Raw genomic sequence first — 19,134 nt, 5'->3', positions numbered from 1 at the left:
CCTTGTCAAGTTGCTTTGGAGAAGGCAACCCAAAAGGACCATGCATAACCGGGTCAAGTACATACCAAATATAGTTACGGGCTTAGACATTATTCCAACATATTTATCATCAATGTCATGCAAGTTTTATCTTATTTCCTTGTTGAATATTTATTATTGGACTTTCTTTTTTCTCATCTATTCATTTTCATTAGACAAAATTGCAAGAATGGTCCCTGTGGTATGTCCAAAATTGCTACTTTGGGCCAAACAGGTTTGGACTAGCACCAATAGTCCAAAGGTTTTCATTTTGCTGCTGTTTTGGTCCAAATCAGTTTAAAAAATCTAAAAATGACGGATTTGCCTTTTTCCATTTGTTTTTTGTTTTTCTTTTTGTTATTTAATTATTTTCTAACTAAACAAAATTAAAAAATAAAATAAAATAAAATCTCTCTCTCTCTCTCTCTCTTGGAAACCACCTAACATACAAGATTATATCTCTCTCGGTCTACAGTTACGCCGGAAACCACCTCCTCTCCGGAAACCACCGAAACTGAAGCCCTCCTTCGTCTTCTCCGGCTTGATCGTCTTCTTCGTCGAATCACAGCGCCGCCGCCTACCGAGATCTGAAGAATTAGGGTTTTGGCAACTCCGGCTCCAACGACTTTGTCTTCGTCGATATGGGTTACATCCACCGACTTCGTCGTCTTCTCCGGCTTGATCGTTTTTTCGTCTAATCACCAGCTTCATCTTCTCTAGTGTTTCTTCACATCTACCTCCATCGAAAACTAATATATCTCAGTCCACCACCACTGCCATCGACTGCACCAACACATTGGGATTACCATCTGCATCAAATGAAACTAAACTTGATGATAATACCTTCCAAAATCGCCAAATACGACACCAAACCACATAATCACCCCAAATAGAGACTGTCAGAAAAGACGTCGGTGTTCATCAAAATCGCCTTCCACCTCATCACCGGAGATGCTACCAGAGCCCTAAATCTAACACCACCATCGCCATCATTTGGGATAAATCAATCGCAGGAAGCAATGACAGTGTTCATCACTCTCCTCCTCGTTGATATCCGAATATCAGATCGATGGTCTGAACCTTCATCATCTAGGGTTCAAAATTCTAATTGATTCAACAAGCCTATTCTTGTTTTAATCGTGCAACCACCTCCATCACCGTCTCCACACCCCTGTTCTTCGAATTTGGTACCACCTGCAAGTTACAATCAAATTCAAGAGAACCATGTTTATCTTTCTCTTCTGTTTACATCATGACCTTGTTCAGTGTATCACCAGACATGTGGACCGAGAAAAAGGGCAAGAGAGATCGGAGATTAGAGTTTTACCCATTTGGGGTTTTAGAGAGAGAGAGAGAGAGAAAGAGAAAGAGAGAGAGATTTTATTTTATTTTAATTTAATTATTTTAATTTTTTTAGTTAGAAAATAATTAAATAACACAAAGAAAAACAAAAAACAAATGGAAAAGGGAAAATCCGTCATTTTTAGATTTTTTAAACTGATTTGGACCAAAACAGCAGCAAAATGAAAACCTTTGGACTATTGGTGCTAGTCCAAACCTGTTTGGCCCAAAGTAGCAATTTTGGACATACCACAGGGACCATTCTTGCAATTTTGTCTTTTCATTACAAATTCTTGCATTCTACTTTAAAAATCTTGGTTTTAGGTAACATCAAACTTTTTTTTTTCTAATTTATGCATTTTACATTAAAAAATCTTCATATTATAACATTTTTATATCAAACATTTTTTCTCATCAATGCATTTTACTATGAAAATTATTCCAATTTTAGCATTCTACCTTTAGTTTTCATATTATTAACACCATTCATTTTAAAAAAATATCCCATTTTTAGCATTCTATTTCACTTTTCTTTCGTTTACCACATGAAAACATAATACTTTAAAACATCAAACTTTTTTTTCTCATTCTCTACGTTTATTTTGAAAAATCTTCCAAATATAACATTGTACATTATGTTTTTTTTTTACTATTAGCACCTTGTATTTGAAAAAATCATCCCATTTTAGCATTTTTCTTTATCGTTTTTCTTTTACAACATGAAGACATTAAACTGTTTTTTTCTCATCTATGCATTTACTTTGAAAAATCTTCCAAATGTAAAATTATGCTTTAAGTTTTTCACTATTAACACATTGCATTTTCAAAAATCATCACACTTTTAGCATTCTACGTTATCTTTTTTTCTTTTTACAACATGAAAACATCAAACTTTTTTTTTCTCATCTATGCAGTTACTTGGATAAAATAAACAAGAAACATCTCGTATATTAAGTGATGTATAAACAAAGACTTACTTTTTTGTTAGACTGAATGAACTGTCTGAATAAGATAAACAATTACTTTTAGACATGAAATACATTTTTGTCATCAAGAAATGAAAAAATGGATAAAATTGTGGTTGTTGTACAAATTCAATTTTTTTTTTAGATTTTCAAGTAAATCACAAGTGAATCATATATGAATTTCATATAATTCACATTTAATCACATGTAATTCATATATGAATCACATGTAATTCACATGTAAATCATATGTCATTTACATATAAATTATATGCGATTTGTGTGAATTGACATAATATTTTAGTAATTAATTTGAAGCAAGACTATAAGTTTGTAGTAATTCACATGTAAATTACATATGAATTACATGTGATTTAAATGTAAATCACAAGTGATTCACATGTAAATCACAAGTGATTTACATGTAAATCACATGTGATTCACATGTAAATCGTAAGTGATTCACGTGTAAATCACATGTGATTAACGTGTAAATCACATGTGATTCACATGTAAATCACAAGTGATTCACATATGAATCACATGTAATTCATATATGAATCACATGTAATTCACATGTACATCACAAGTGAATCATATATGAATTAAATGTGATTCAAATGTAATCATAAGTGAATCACATATGAATTACGTCTATATGCACACATGCATTTTGTGCGAGTGTTCTTTGTTAATTTTTTTTTTAAATTTTTTCTTGTGAGTTTCATATTTAAATCTTAAAAGATACATTCACATGTCAATCTTACATGACATAACCTCTAACATGATATATACATATGCATTTTTGTGAGTGTTTTAATCAATTTTTTTTTCTTTCTAATTTTCTTGTAGATTTGAAAATTTTTATGGAAAATACTAAAGATGTGAAAAATGATAGATTGAAGAAAACATTACAATCTTGACACGTAGACATGAAAACACTTTAAAATTTTATAGCGGTTTTCTTTTTTATATTTTATTTTGTATCGAATAAAATACTTGTATTATTGTGTTTATAGATTAGTAAATCAAAATGAGTTTTTACGATTTACTTACGAATATTATAGTATAAAAAATATGCATATATGCATTTGAAAAAATATGCATATATGCATCTAAAACGTTGATTTTTTTGGTTAAAAAATTATAGTTTTTTTTTTTAATCTTCCAATTTTTTTAAATTAATTTTTTTTTAAATTGCAGTTTTAAAAAAAAAAATTCAAATTTATAAAAAAATTCATGTTTTCTAAAAAAAAGATAAAATCTGCATTTTTTTTAGAAAAATAAAAAACTATTATTTTTATAAAAAAAAATACAAAATTTGATTTATAATGTTAATTTTTAGACTTTTTATTAATATTTTCAATAACATAAAAAATTAAACATTTAATAAGATTGGTAAGATGATGATCATGTTATTAATAAGTTAATTTTGATCTAACGTTTCACCTTTAGTTCTCGAGTTTTTGGAAAACTATGAGTTCTCAACGGATCTCATATCTCTCTCTCTCTCTCTCCCCCTATATATATATATATATATATATATATATATATATATATATATATATATATATATATAGTCTTATGTTATTATATTTTAATTGATTATTATGTGAATGTAGGGATCAATGTAGACCAATGATTTTAGTTATTTTAAGTAATGATTTACTTATTTTTTTTATTAGGAGACACGTGTTTAAATTAGGAAACACATGTTTAATTAATGAAAATTTCGGATTTTAAGGGATATTGATTCTTTTAATTTTGAATTCTGATTTTTTTAATTAATTCATTTTTAATTCTAACATAATTTTTAATTTTACTCGATTTTATTCTTTTAGAATGCAATTCTGTTAGAACGATATTCTATGAAAATGTCAGAATATATTCTGATAGAGTACATATTTTGATTGAAATAACTTCTTGTAGAAAAACAACATTTTTGAACCATTAGTTGAAATATAACATGATCCTTTTATATTCAAACATTGTAATTCAAATATAGATTCATACATATTCTTACATAATAATAGTCTAAATAACATCCTTAAATATACAATTATTGAACAAATAGATTTGATTACTAAAATTAATTAATAGATAACATTAAAAATTTACCTTATTTAATTAATTGTTAAACTATCTTGCCTAAACTAAATGGATTAATTAAATATTTATTTAATTACTAAAATTAATTACAATAGATAACATTAAAAATTTACTTTATTTAGGTTTTGAAATGATTGACTAACATTGATTCGTACATCCACATAATAATTAGTTAGAATACTTGAACCTAGCTTTCTCTATATATATATATATATATATATATATATATATATATATATATATATATATATATATATATATTATACACACACGATATGTGTAGTTCACTTAAAAACAATTAACAAGCTAATTTTGGAAATCTTTTATTAGGAAGAAAACAAAGTTGAGAAATATTTAATTTTAGAATTGAGTATTTAAACGAATTTTCATGAAATAGTGATAAGCATCCCATATTTTAAAAGTATATATTTTACATTATAAAAAGAATAAATAGTCCCTTCTTACCTCATGCCAAATGAAAATAATGTGGTAAAACTTGGCATTGATACGATGACAAATTACACAACAGGTTGCTCACCTAATCGATTCATTTGATTTTCACGATTGCTTTCGGATGATGGCTTCATGGTTGTCACCACCTCCACCGCCACCACAACCCAAGAACCTCACCAATCTCCAAGACCCAATTCCACCACCACGTATCTTGTTATCCACAACATCTTTAATACCCATTGATGTTTGCCTTTTTTTCAAATCTCTAATATGCATTTGTGCCGGAAACCTACTTGATCCAACCCCAAACATCAACAGGTACCATCTTGGTTTCGTTGCTGAAGCCAAGATTGATACTCTTCTTATTGGTACCTCATATTTCAGATCAAGTTTCTTCGATTCAAAATTTGCTTTGGATTTACCCGGTTTCTTGAAAAACGTAACCAACCTCCATCTTTGTTTGTGTTGTTTCTGTTGCTTCTTGATTTCGAGCTTGTGGGTGTTTTGAGAAACACTAGGTTCTTTGTAAGGAATGATCTTCCCGCAAAAAACAACGTTGCTGCTCACAGACGTCAGCAAAAGCTCACTAGAAAACTCAAACTGATCAGCATCATCGTCAAGATTAGGGTTTGGATCATCAACTCGATAAAAGTCTTGTGCATCTACATTATTGTCGTATATCAGAAGATCAGAAAGAGAAAGAGTGTCAATCATTTCGTCTTCATAATACGAGTCTTGTGCTGGAGCGTATTCATCATGACGACCTTCTTCCATGGATGAAAATTTCAAGGATGATCAAAGTGGAACTATGGAGTAGTTTAGAGAAATCTTGATAACAAAAGATTAAAGATCGCTACTTTGTTGGTGATATAACTAGTTTTCATAGATACATGTCATGTTGATAATGCAACAAATTAGCATAAATAAGTCTTTAGATATAGGAGGTGCCAGTAGGTCTAAAAAGGGCGCAATTTGATAGGCTATGCTTCTAGAGATCTAGTGGACACAAAAGACAAGTAAGTCATCCACTCATCCTTTAAAAAAGCAATTTTGAGGTTGACATAAAGTTAATATTTCCCTAATTTTCGACGTTTATTTTGAATTAAGATAACATTTTTTAAATAATTGGTTCACATGATCTTTTTACTATATTCTTTATTCCTTCCTTGTTTTCTTATGTTAAAAAGTAAATTCTAAATGTAATATCTTTTTACATGAATATAATATTAAACGTCCAGATTACTATCGTCAAGTTATCTTTTCTATACTTTTGGGAAGAGCAAGTATGGTATTTCAGAAAAATACTATATAATCATCCCTATCCCTATATATTCGCTGGGTTTTCTGTCAACGCAACAATATATAAAACAATAAAAACCTTCGTTAAGCTATATATTTGGAAAATCATGATACTAATTAGTCGTCTAACCAGATGGGTTTAAGAAGTTGATACATGTTAAGGTAATTAACTTGGTGCCTTTGGGGGCTTTCTAGATGGAAGCTGGAGGAGGTCACGTATGACATAACGTTGTTAGGCCAGCCGTCAGGGAAAATTTTGTCGGCATTGTTGGCTGCCGCATGCAGTAGTTCCATTTGGATTTTACTTTGATGGGCCAATTATTAATGGTCTCTCGCTTAATTCCTGGGAAGACCATGTTAACATTCTCTTCAAACAAATGTCCAAGAGGACCACGACTAGGGTTTTCTTTTTAATTACTATATAAAATGCCAAATCTGAAAGACATGTTTTTTAGGTGACGTAAGGGCATGCCAAAAGAGAACTTAATCCCATCGTACTAGTTTTTAGATAACATTTCTTATTGTTTATCATCATAAAACTGTGCAATAACATCTCTTAGTGTCGTTTCTTAACGAATCTTCTTTCATATAGCCATATAGGTCACTAGATTTGTAGTGATAGCTAGTTCTGTTCTTATACATATATGTATGCTTCTTAACCGACTGTATCGAATCTCTATAGTTTATAAATTATACCTTTCTCGATACCGGAGGCATTCATGATGCTGATCATGAATTACAAAATTCAATTTTAAAGACATTATAAGTGTTTGAAATGAATTACAAAGCATCAAAATCGTGTAAAACCATTTGTAAGAGTAAGTAATAAAAAAAGTAAATGGAAGTGGATTAAAAGTAGTATATGGTAAATACAATATTCAATAAATGTTGTGTTAATAATAAAATGTTGCTTTTGATATGTTTCTCATACAGACTTGATTTTGAAATGTTTATAAATAAATTGATTAATAATTTATAGGGTAATAAACCATGATGCTAGTATATATTTACTTACTCAAATTTTTATACACAATTTACCATCAAACTAACTAGTAATGTTCAAAACTTATCATTTGAAGGTATTGCAAGTTCAAATCCGGGCATAGGCGAACTAACTAATTTTGTGAATTTAACATCTAACCAGAAATCAGTCGTTCAAAAAAACAAAAAAAATTTCTCAGGCGACCCTGACACCTCTGAGGGAGGAGAGAGTCATTCCCTCCCAACCCACTACACATTAGTTTTTCTCTCTTTTTTGTCGTCATCTTTCTCAATCCACAACACACGGAAACCCTATCTTTTTCAACCCACTCAATTAAAAAAATACAACAAAACTAAGGTACTTTTTGTTTAATTGGTTTCACTAACCCACTTCATCCTCTCTTTCTCCTTTTCTCTTGTACCATATGTTTTAAGACTTGTACTTTAGTTGTTTTGTATTTTTTTTAATTGAATGGGTTGAGTAGGTTGAAAAAGATAGGGTTTCCGTCTGTTGTGGCTTGGGAAAGATGAAGAAAAATGAAAGAGAAAAACGGATGTGACAGTGTGTTCAGTGGGTTGGGAGAGAATGACTCCCTCCTCCCTAACAAGTTTCTAGTTGCTTCTTCGGCTACCATAAAGATTTTGGAGGCATGTTTCCGCCCTCTTCTTCCTACTTCAATCTCCGGTCACCAAAAACCAACTCGTCCAATCAAAAAATGTTTCTGAAACAGCCTCTAGTTATTATTATGGCTTACATATTTAGTAACGTTTTTAAAGGTCTTTGTAATCATGTAACACCCGTTTATTTATTAGTTAAATAAATAAATTAATGAACGAATGGTAGCCTAAAATAAATAATTATATATGCAGTGTGTTGGGTTCGAGGAGTTAATTGTCACATTTTTAGAAGTCGGGGGTTAAAAGCGTGAGTTTAGGACTCACTTTATAAATATTTATGAAGACAAGGGCTCTGTGGTAATTATCGAGATTTATTTTAAAAAGAAATGAGGTGGAAAGGCTGAATATGTTATAATTAAGACATTGGGGGACTGTTTGGTAAATTGTGTACCTAAGTTGTAAGGGATTTTTATGGTGAGGGTTCAAAGGGTAATTAATGGATTTATTTTGAAAGGAAATCGGATGGGAGGGACCTATCCTGCCATTATGAAAATATGTTTGTGTGTGTCGGGTGTATATATATATATATATATATATATATATATATATATATATATATATATATATATATATATATATATATATATATGCGCTAAGAAACCCTAACCCTAAGGAATACCATTCAGCCGCCACCTTCATGTTAACCCGACTGTCACCCTCTTTCACTTCCGATAACCGCCACTACCAATGGAACCCTCTCCGGCCACCGATTCCACCACCGAATCCGACCACTGTGCCTCCTCCTACTGCTCGAGAATTCATTGGCAACCAAATCCGGGACGAGGAACGTTAGCATGAGGGCTGTGGAACCTCCTCAGTCGCCGTCCCGCTACCTGATGCCGCCTGTGACGCTGTGAATGGCCGGAGAACCCCACCGAAACCAAAGTGTAACCCGTGAACGACCAAGAGGACTACCAGGGTCGTAACCACCGCCATGGCGTGCGCTACTGATGCTGCGTTTCGACGACGACGAGACCGCCGCCTGCTGCCTTGGTATTGAGCGCCTGCGCAGTGTGATTGTCGGGGGCGTAACCAAATCGTGAAGGTGTCGCCGCCACCTCCTTCTTTCCTGTTGCGTCGTCACAGGTCCACTGCCGCCGTTAGCTGCTTCTGTGACGCCTTCGAGCTCCATCCGTTGCTGCCATCGATGATTGTATGTGCTACCGTCACGGTCGGCCGCCATACGCCACCAAGAGGGTGGCTGGGTTATTTTTGCAACCGAGTGTGTGTATGTAGCTGTATTTCCACTGTTGGTGTGTGATGTGTGTGCTTGGGAGGTTTGTTTCGCCGGAAAGCAAGTGCACCACCATGACAGCCAACCATGGTGGTTGCCGCCGGTTATAGCTTTTCTGCCACCACCGGCCACCATAGGGGTGGTTGTGTGTGTGCGCGTGTGTTATTTTTAGTGTGTATGTGTGTGTGTATTATCGAGTTGTACATTGTAATGGTGCCAAAATAATAATAGAAATCTCGATACCACCACCGTGAGGTGGTGGCTGCCGCCACCGGCCGCCGTGTCGGGTGGTGGTATGCCTCGTTGTATGGTGACTCGTTTGTGTTGTTTGGACAAGGGACATAAACCCTAATGGGCCCAATGAAGCCCTAATTGACATTAAAGCCCAAACACGTGTCTAATGGGTTTAGTGGACCCTAATGGATCTAAGGACTTAGCTAATGGGCCTATTGGGCTAAGTTGGGTTGGAAACCCTAATGCCATGAAACCCTAATTTGGGGTTTATCGGGATCGCATCGGGATTAATTAATGAACTCATAATATTAATTAATAATCATTGCAATCAACCTAAGTCAACATTGGACTTAATGGATTAAGTCCTTAATGGGTTAAGTAGGAAACTTAACCTTAATCACCATTTTATGAGAAACCCTAATTTCACTTGGGTTTATTATTGGGCCTTGATGATTGGATTACTAATGGGTCATCCAAGAATAATCATATGGACTAGAATATGTTGCTGGGCTTAGGGTAAGGCCCATATGAGAGTTTGGGCCCAAGTTGGAAAATTGGGCCATAGATGGGCCATAGTTTGGGCCTTAATGATTATATGGTGTTGGGCCTTAGAATAAGACCATGTATAGGCCTGGGCTCAATTTGGAAAATTGGGCCATATGTTGGGCTTTGATTTCTAATTGAATTTGGGCCTATGGCTTGGGCCTTGGGCTTGAATAAGTCAAGTTAGGGGTAATGTAGTTATTACCCAAAGAATGTACTTATGGTTATGTAGTGGAACCCAATTATTAATTGGGTGATGTTTGATGTTGACAGTTCGGGAATCTGTCAGCCAGCAGCTGGGGTTGAGTCTGCGGGACTTCAGCAGTGTGGGATTGTGTCTACGGGACTTCAGCAGTGTGAGGTGAGTTACCTTCCAGTAGGGGTGGGTCTAAGGCCACAATGCCGGCCCACCAACAGGGGTAGTTGGTAGATGTGACAACCGTCAAAATTGAGTCAAATCAAAGTCAAACAAAGTCAACAAGTCAAAACCAATCGACTCAATTAACCCTTGTATATTAGGGTTTACACTATGTAATTACTGTACAATGCAATATTTTAATGAGAGAAACATTATTTGGAAAGTTCGTGTGTTGAATTTCCTAAGTCTCAAATGCAGTAAACATTGAACCAAAACGATAAAAAAATTATTGCACACTCATCGGGAGTGTGTACGACACTAAAACACGGTTTAACAGGGTTTACGAACCTTGCGTTGTGAAGCCGGACACTCAAATTAATCACAAACGAAACCTCTCTAAATCGTTTTCACTCTATCTCTTTCTATTTGAAATCTCTCCCAAATCTCTCCCAAATCTCTCTCAAAAGTTACTTTAACTTTTTGTAATCATTCGGGCCATCCCGACCCTTAACCGGGTCAAAAACCACTTGAAACGGAGTAAAAACGGGTAAAATAACCTTAAGGAACCAAAACCCTCCTATTAGAAGCGAAAACTCTCTTGAGAAGCCTCTCAGGACCGAAGCCTCTCAGGACCGAAGCCTTTCATGAGAAGCCTCTCAGGACCGAAGCCTCTCATTAGAAGCCTCTCAGGACAGAAGCCTCGCATGAGAAGCCTCTCAGACAGCCCATGCGAGAGGTCTCGCAGACGGCCCCTTTTTACCGGTTTTTCGACTACGACTTCGTTTTAACTTCGTTTTAACTCCGTTTTTCATTATTTTAACATGAGATTTTCACCCAAAACTTTATTTTATAAACTAAGGCCCCAAAATATATAAATCTCCAGGGTTTTTATAAAAATGTATTAAAAGAATTGGTGGTTGAACTAATTATTGAGGGAATATTTGCTTTTCCTTATTTTATGACAAAAGCAAACCACCACCACCTCACTCTATGATCAGCCACTCTTTCCCACTACCCCTTGTCACCTTGGTGGACCTTTACACCCAATCTCCAGCTCTTCCCACGTTCTAAGAGCTGGAGAATTGGTCATCTCTCCTCATTCTCATTAACTTCTTTCATTCTACACTTAGCAACCAAAGAACACTCTCCAAAATTCTCTCATCTTTTCTCTCAACTTCAAGAACTTCAAGGCTTTCTCCAGGGATTTCTTTCTTCAATTAGTAAGTATCTTCATCATTCATATAATTATTACACTCCATTCTACTCAAATCATTGATATCTTACACAAATTCAATCTTATTCGGTGTTAGATTCTCGAATCATCAAGACATCTTCTTAGTGTTCTTGGGTTGAACACTTCCTCTCTCTTACTTTCATCTACTGAAACCACATAGGGTGAGTTCATACCCCTACATTTACATGTTTTTCTTAAGTTTTAAGGGGGGAATACAAGTAAAATCATCAAGAACACAATTAAACTTTTTCTATCAGATTACATCAGAAAAGATGAACTTCAATCACGGACTGTTTTGGTCAACTTAAATATTTTAGTTTTCAAAACTGTTCCAGGTACAAGTAGTTCAAACTCGTAGCTTTAAAATGACTACTTGCACATCTCCATGTGATTTTTCTACAATTTATGGTGATTTTTATAAAACTGCCTATCATTTCAGAGGCAAACCCGGACCAGTCTGTGATTATGAATATTTTCACCTCTGTTAGAGATCACTAAAAATCATGATAAAATTTACGAACAAACTAGACTCATATTCCAAACTCTCAGAATTTGCGGATTTGGATTTAGAGCTTTGATGATTTTTCTATAAATTTTCTAAGAACAGTAACAGAAACTGTATACAACAAAAAGTTGCTGTCAATTTCATTTCACCTTGTAACATGTTGAGCAAGGTGTATATCTTTATGTGATTATATGTTATTGCAATATATGACATTTTATCTTAATATTTAGACACACATCAGTTTACAAATGGATTTGGACATATAAAATATAAAGAATAACAAGTGATTATAATCAAAGTACAACCGATACATTCAAACATTTAATAAACTATTTCAAATATAGTTTGCATACATTACTACGTACTACCCTTGGTTGATAAACTATAATAGGTATAGTTTATGATACATTACATAATACATACATTTTAAAAGGGTACATTTAAACAAAGGATATTTTCATTAAGCAAGGTACGGCCATACGGTACCAAGTTTTCATAACACGTAATTCCGTTAATGACTTTATGAAACATTACATAACACATACATTTAAAAGGGTACATTTATACAAATGATATTTTCATTAAGCAAGGTACGGCCATACGGTACCAAGTTTTCATTACACTACACGTAAATTCGTTAATGACTTCTGTGAGACATTCGATTCAATTTACAAATAAGTCCTGTATTATAACCAGAGTCTCCTCGAGGGAGAGCGTGATACTTGTGTATAGATCTATATTGGGTCTGACAAACCCACACCTTAGCTGCATGCAACAGCTAGACCGACAGGTCTGGGGTGACAAATGTCATAACATTTCCGACGCCTGAAGAACGTCGTTTCAGGCCAACTAGGTCATAGCATGGTTATAATAACTCACATGTGGTATTAACAAACATAGAATTTACGGGGATTTCACTAAAATCAAACGAGTTTATGTCGATTTAAACTTGCATTGTTTTACTATAAGGAACGAACACTACTTGTACATTTCGGTCTTTGGGTTTTAAGACTACATTTACACATTAAGGAAAATATTGGATTTTCTGGAACGAACACTACTTTTACAAGAAAAGGCTTTCATAAACTCACATTAAATATAAACAAACATAGAATTTACGGGGATTTCACTAAAATCAAACGAGTTTATGTCGATTTAAACTTGCATTGTTTTACTATAAGGAACGAACACTACTTGTACATTTCGGTCTTTGGGTTTTAAGACTACATTTACAAATTAAGGAAAATATTAGATTTTCTGGAACGAACACTACTTTTACAAGAAAAGGCTTTAATAAACTCACATAAAGTATTAATGAATATTGGAATTTACTACTTTTACAAGAAAAGGCTTTAATAATACTAAACAAAAGCTTATGAACTCACCAACCTTTGTGTTGACACTTTTTCAAACAACTGGTATTCTCAGGAAATCATTAAACAGGTAACCAAGTGCATTTGAGGATGGGACGCTAAGGCGTCTACTATTTCATATTTTGTCAACATAATGTAATTGATTCATAAACATGTAATTCATACAATGATGTAACTTTTTCAATTATATATATGTTGGTTGGGTTTGCTTGAATTACTATTACAATTGTTGTTATGATATTATACATGAAGTCCTCCACCCCCGGACATTTCCGCCATCCTTGGTTTGGGGGTGTGACAGATTGGTATCAGAGCACAGTTTATAGTGAATTAAGTATATCAAACCACATAAGATATACAAACTATAAACACAATTGGGACTAATAGTCTCTGATTTGTGCATTTTTCAAATAAATATACTTTTAGAAAATAAATGATTTTCTTGATTAAAGTATACATACATACATTACATGCTCGCATGGTATCATAACTAGCGAAAACATAAAGCAAAAGAAGAAGAGTTGAACATTTTGAGTATGCCTTAGTATATGTGGATTAAGTCTGGGAAGGATATAGCCTGATCAACTATATCTGTCCGGGAATTGACTTGCATATACCGGGGGATGGTCAGGATGGGCAACAAATCTAACAAACCTAATAACACACTACAAAGGATACTTTAAGAACTCAATACTAAACATTTACAAATACTATAGGAGTATTTTGTGTTACTATAATAAATTATCTGAGAATTAAATAGGTCTTTATTTATAGATCAATAGCTGCTAAGTGGATGCGCTAAGGTCATATGTAACTAAGATGCTATAGACTTAGAATTTATGTATCTTTGTTTCACTTCCTGTCCTTGTTTGGTTGTGGTCTTGGAGTTAGGGTCATCTATTCGAAGGACTATTATATCTTAATCACATATGACTGGTATGCACTTTGCAACTAATGAAGTAACCGATAAAGATCTTTTTAAAACATAAATATATTAATTATGTCCCGACTAAATTAGTATGTGTGAAACTTTTACAAACGGTCATATACTTGGAAACAAGGAAACTCAAATAAAATATTTTATACTTTCATTTTACCTCATAACCCAATGTATTGGGTCAATTAAAAGTATAAAATCGTATTCATCGACGATATCTTGATCTACTCGCGAACCGAAGACTTCGTAGTGTACTGTGATGCTTCGAATCAAGGCCTCGGATGTGTGCTCATGCAGAGAGGGAAGGTTATCGCGTATGCATCAAGACAGCTTAAGACGCACGAGGTTAATTATACTACGCACGACCTGGAATTTGGAGCAGTAGTATTCGCTTTGAAGATCTGGAGACACTACCTCTACGGCACGAAATGCACTATCTTCACTGATCACAAAAGTCTTCAGCATATCCTCAATCAGAAAGAGCTCAACATGCGACATAGGAGATGGGTAGAGTTGCTGAATGACTACGAGTGCGGAATTCGTTATCATCCGGGCAAGGCCAATGTAGTGGCCGATGCTCTAAGCAGGAAGGAGTACTCGGGCCGCCGAGTAAAATCCTTAATAATGACAATCCATTCCCACCTGACCATACAAATCAAGGAAGCTCAACTGGAAGCTTTGAAACCAGAAAAGGTGGCAGGAGAGACATTAAGGGGAATGGATAAAAACTTAGAAGTCAAGGATGATGGAGCACGTTATATCATGAACCGAATTTGGACACCGAAGTTCGGTGGACTCCGAGACGTCGTCATGAATGAAGCACACAAGACTCGATACTCCATCCATCCCGGGTCGGATAATATGTATCTGGACCTCAAGAAATTATACTGGTGGCCGAACATGAAAGCTGAGATTGCTACCTATGTGAGCAAGTGCCTGACTTGCGCCAAGGTCAAAATCGAATACCAGAAACCATCCGGGCTATTACAACAACCGGATATACCTGAGTGGAAGTGGGAACGAATAACCATGGACTTCATAACCAAGCTGCCTAAGACATCGGGCGGGCTTGACACCATATGGGTAATCGTAGACAGATTGACAAAATCAGCACACTTCCTACCGATAAAAGAAACCGACAAGATGGAGAAGCTGACTAGAACGTACATCAAAGAGATTGTACGACTCCATGGTATGCCGATATCCATTATCTCCGATAGAGATAGTAGATTTACCTCACGGTTTTGGCAGTCTACAAAAATCCTTGGGAACTAGGCTTGACATGAGTACGGCCTACCACCCACAAACCGACGGACAGAGCGAACAAACCATTCAAACGTTGGAAGACATGTTAAGAGCTTGTGTGATAGACTTCGGTAAAGCATGGGATACCCATCTACCGCTTATCGAATTCTCCTACAATAACAGCTATCATACTAGCATCAAAGTCGCTCCATTCGAAGCTCTTTACGGTACCAAATGCAGATCACCCCTGTGTTGGGCTGAGGTGGGGGATACACAGCTAGCTAGAGGGCAAGTCTCTAATAGCACCCTCAATGGCCCTGAAATCATAAGGGAAAAGAGTCTCGAGATCGGCAAAAGAGTTACGCAGACACACAACGCAAACCCTTGGAATTCCAGGTGGGTGATCGTGTACTACTAAACGTTTCCCTTTGGAAAGGAATGATACGATTCGGCAAACGCGGGAAACTAAATCCAAGGTACATCGGGCCATTCAAAATCCTTGCTAAGATTGGGCCAGTAGCATACAAACTTCGATTACCTCAGGAACTCGACAAAGTACATCCCACATTTCACGTGTCGAACCTAAAGAAGTGTTTGTCTGATGAGACACTCGTAATACCACTCGACGAAATCGAAGTTAACAAAAATCAACACTTCGTGGAGGAACCAGTCGAAATCATGGATCGGGAAATCAAACGAACGAAACAAAGTCGTATTCCCATCGTGAAGGTCCGTTGGAACGCTAAACGAGGGCCTGAGTTCACCTGGGAACGCGAAGATCAAATGAAACAAAAATACCCACATCTTTTCCCAAACTCTTGATGTCCCAGTCAAATGCAAATTTCGGGACGAAATTCCTTCTAACGGGGGGATGATGTGACAACCGTCAAAATTGAGTCAAATCAAAGTCAAACAAAGTCAACAAGTCAAAACCAATCGACTCAATTAACCCTTGTATATTAGGGTTTACACTATGTAATTACTGTACAATGCAATATTTTAATGAGAGAAACATTATTTGGAAAGTTCGTGTGTTGAATTTCCTAAGTCTCAAATGCAGTAAACATTAAACCAAAACGATAAAAAAATTATTGCACACTCATCGGGAGTGTGTACGACACTAAAACACGGTTTAACAGGGTTTACGAACCTTGCGTTGTGAAGCCGGACACTCAAATTAATCACAAACGAAACCTCTCTAAATCGTTTTCACTCTATCTCTTTCTATTTGAAATCTCTCCCAAATCTCTCTCAAAAGTTACTTTAACTTTTTGTAATCATTCGGGCCATCCCGACCCTTAACCGGGTCAAAAACCACTTGAAACGGGGTAAAAACGGGTAAAATAACCTTAAGGAACCAAAACCCTCCTATTAGAAGCGAAAACTCTCTTGAGAAGCCTCTCAGGACCGAAGCCTCTCATGAGAAGCCTCTCAGGACCGAAGCCTCTCATTAGAAGCCTCTCAGGACAGAAGCCTCGCATGAGAAGCCTCTCAGACAGCCCATGCGAGAGGTCTCGCAGACGACCCCTTTTTACCGGTTTTTCGACTACGACTTCGTTTTAACTTCGTTTTAACTCCGTTTTTCATTATTTTAACATGGGATTTTCACCCAAAACTTTATTTTATAAACTAAGGCCTCAAAATATATAAATCTCCAGGGTTTTTATAAAAATGTATTAAAAGAATTGGTGGTTGAACTAATTATTGAGGGAATATTTGCTTTTCCTTATTTTATGACAAAAGCAAACCACCACCACCTCACTCTATGATCAGCCACTCTTTCCCACTACCCCTTGTCACCTTGGTGGACCTTTACACCCAATCTCCAGCTCTTCCCACGTTCTAAGAGCTGGAGAATTGGTCATTTCTCCTCATTCTCATTAACTTCTTTCATTCTACAATTAGCAACCAAAGAACACTCTCCAAAATTCTCTCATCTTTTCTCTCAACTTCAAGAACTTCAAGGCTTTCTCCAGGGATTTCTTTCTTCAATTAGTAAGTATCTTCATCATTCATATAATTATTACACTCCATTCTACTCAAATCATTGATATCTTACACAAATTCCATCTTATTCGGTGTTAGATTCTCGAATCATCAAGACATCTTCTTAGTGTTCTTGGGTTGAACACTTCCTCTCTCTTACTTTCATCTACTGAAACCACATAGGGTGAGTTCATACCCCTACATTTACATGTTTTTCTTAAGTTTTAAGGGGGGAATACAAGTAAAATCATCAAGAACACAATTAAACTTTTTCTATCAGATTACATCAGAAAAGATGAACTTCGATCACGGACTGTTTTGGTCAACTTAAATATTTTAGTTTTCAAAACTGTTCCAGGTACAAGTAGTTCAAACTCGTAGCTTTAAAATGACTACTTGCACATCTCCATGTGATTTTTCTACAATTTATGGTGATTTTTATAAAACTGCCTATCATTTCAGAGGCAAACCCGGACCAGTCTGTGATTATGAATATTTTCACCTCTGTTAGAGATCACTAAAAATCATGATAAAATTTACGAACAAACTAGACTCATATTCCAAACTCTCAGAATTTGCGGATTTGGATTTAGAGCTTTGATGATTTTTCTATAAATTTTCTAAGAACAGTAACAGAAACTGTATACAACAAAAAGTTGCTGTCAATTTCATTTCACCTTGTAACATGTTGAGCAAGGTGTATATCTTTATGTGATTATATGTTATTGCAATATATGACATTTTATCTTAATATTTAGACACACATCAGTTTACAAATGGATTTGGACATATAAAATATAAAGAATAACAAGTGATTATAATCAAAGTACAACCGATACATTCAAACATTTAATAAACTATTTCAAATATAGTTTGCATACATTACTACGTACTACCCTTGGTTGATAAACTATAATAGGTATAGTTTATGATACATTACATAATACATACATTTTAAAAGGGTACATTTAAACAAAGGATATTTTCATTAAGCAAGGTACGGCCATACGGTACCAAGTTTTCATAACACGTAATTCCGTTAATGACTTTATGAAACATTACATAACACATACATTTAAAAGGGTACATTTATACAAATGATATTTTCATTAAGCAAGGTACGGCCATACGGTACCAAGTTTTCATTACACTACACGTAAATTCGTTAATGACTTCTGTGAGACATTCGATTCAATTTACAAATAAGTCCTGTATTATAACCAGAGTCTCCTCGAGGGAGAGCGTGATACTTGTGTATAGATCTATATTGGGTCTGACAAACCCACACCTTAGCTGCATGCAACAGCTAGACCGACAGGTCTGGGGTGACAAATGTCATAACATTTCCGACGCCTGAAGAACGTCGTTTCAGGCCAACTAGGTCATAGCATGGTTATAATAACTCACATGTGGTATTAACAAACATAGAATTTACGGGGATTTCACTAAAATCAAACGAGTTTATGTCGATTTAAACTTGCATTGTTTTACTATAAGGAACGAACACTACTTGTACATTTCGGTCTTTGGGTTTTAAGACTACATTTACACATTAAGGAAAATATTGGATTTTCTGGAACGAACACTACTTTTACAAGAAAAGGCTTTCATAAACTCACATTAAATATAAACAAACATAGA

The 19,134-nt window shown here is 35.0% G+C and overlaps 1 long non-coding RNA gene across 1 annotated transcript; it reads right to left on the bottom strand.

The window, feature by feature from the left end:
* Positions 1–395: 395 nt before the first annotated feature.
* On the bottom strand, positions 396–1,696 carry LOC145157021 (uncharacterized). The gene is made up of 2 exons (XR_013737048.1): positions 862–1,696; positions 396–801 (listed from the first exon to the last, which is right to left on the bottom strand). It is a non-coding gene; the product is annotated as an uncharacterized LOC145157021 (long non-coding RNA).
* Between the last annotated feature and the right edge of the window lie 17,438 nt (positions 1,697–19,134).

This window comes from Lactuca virosa, chromosome 2, assembly GCF_052849685.1.
Source record: "Lactuca virosa cultivar CGN04683 chromosome 2, Lactuca_virosa_CGN04683_v6, whole genome shotgun sequence".
Classification (NCBI taxonomy): Eukaryota; Viridiplantae; Streptophyta; class Magnoliopsida; order Asterales; family Asteraceae; genus Lactuca; species Lactuca virosa.
This window is presented reverse-complemented; position numbering and strand designations above follow the sequence as displayed.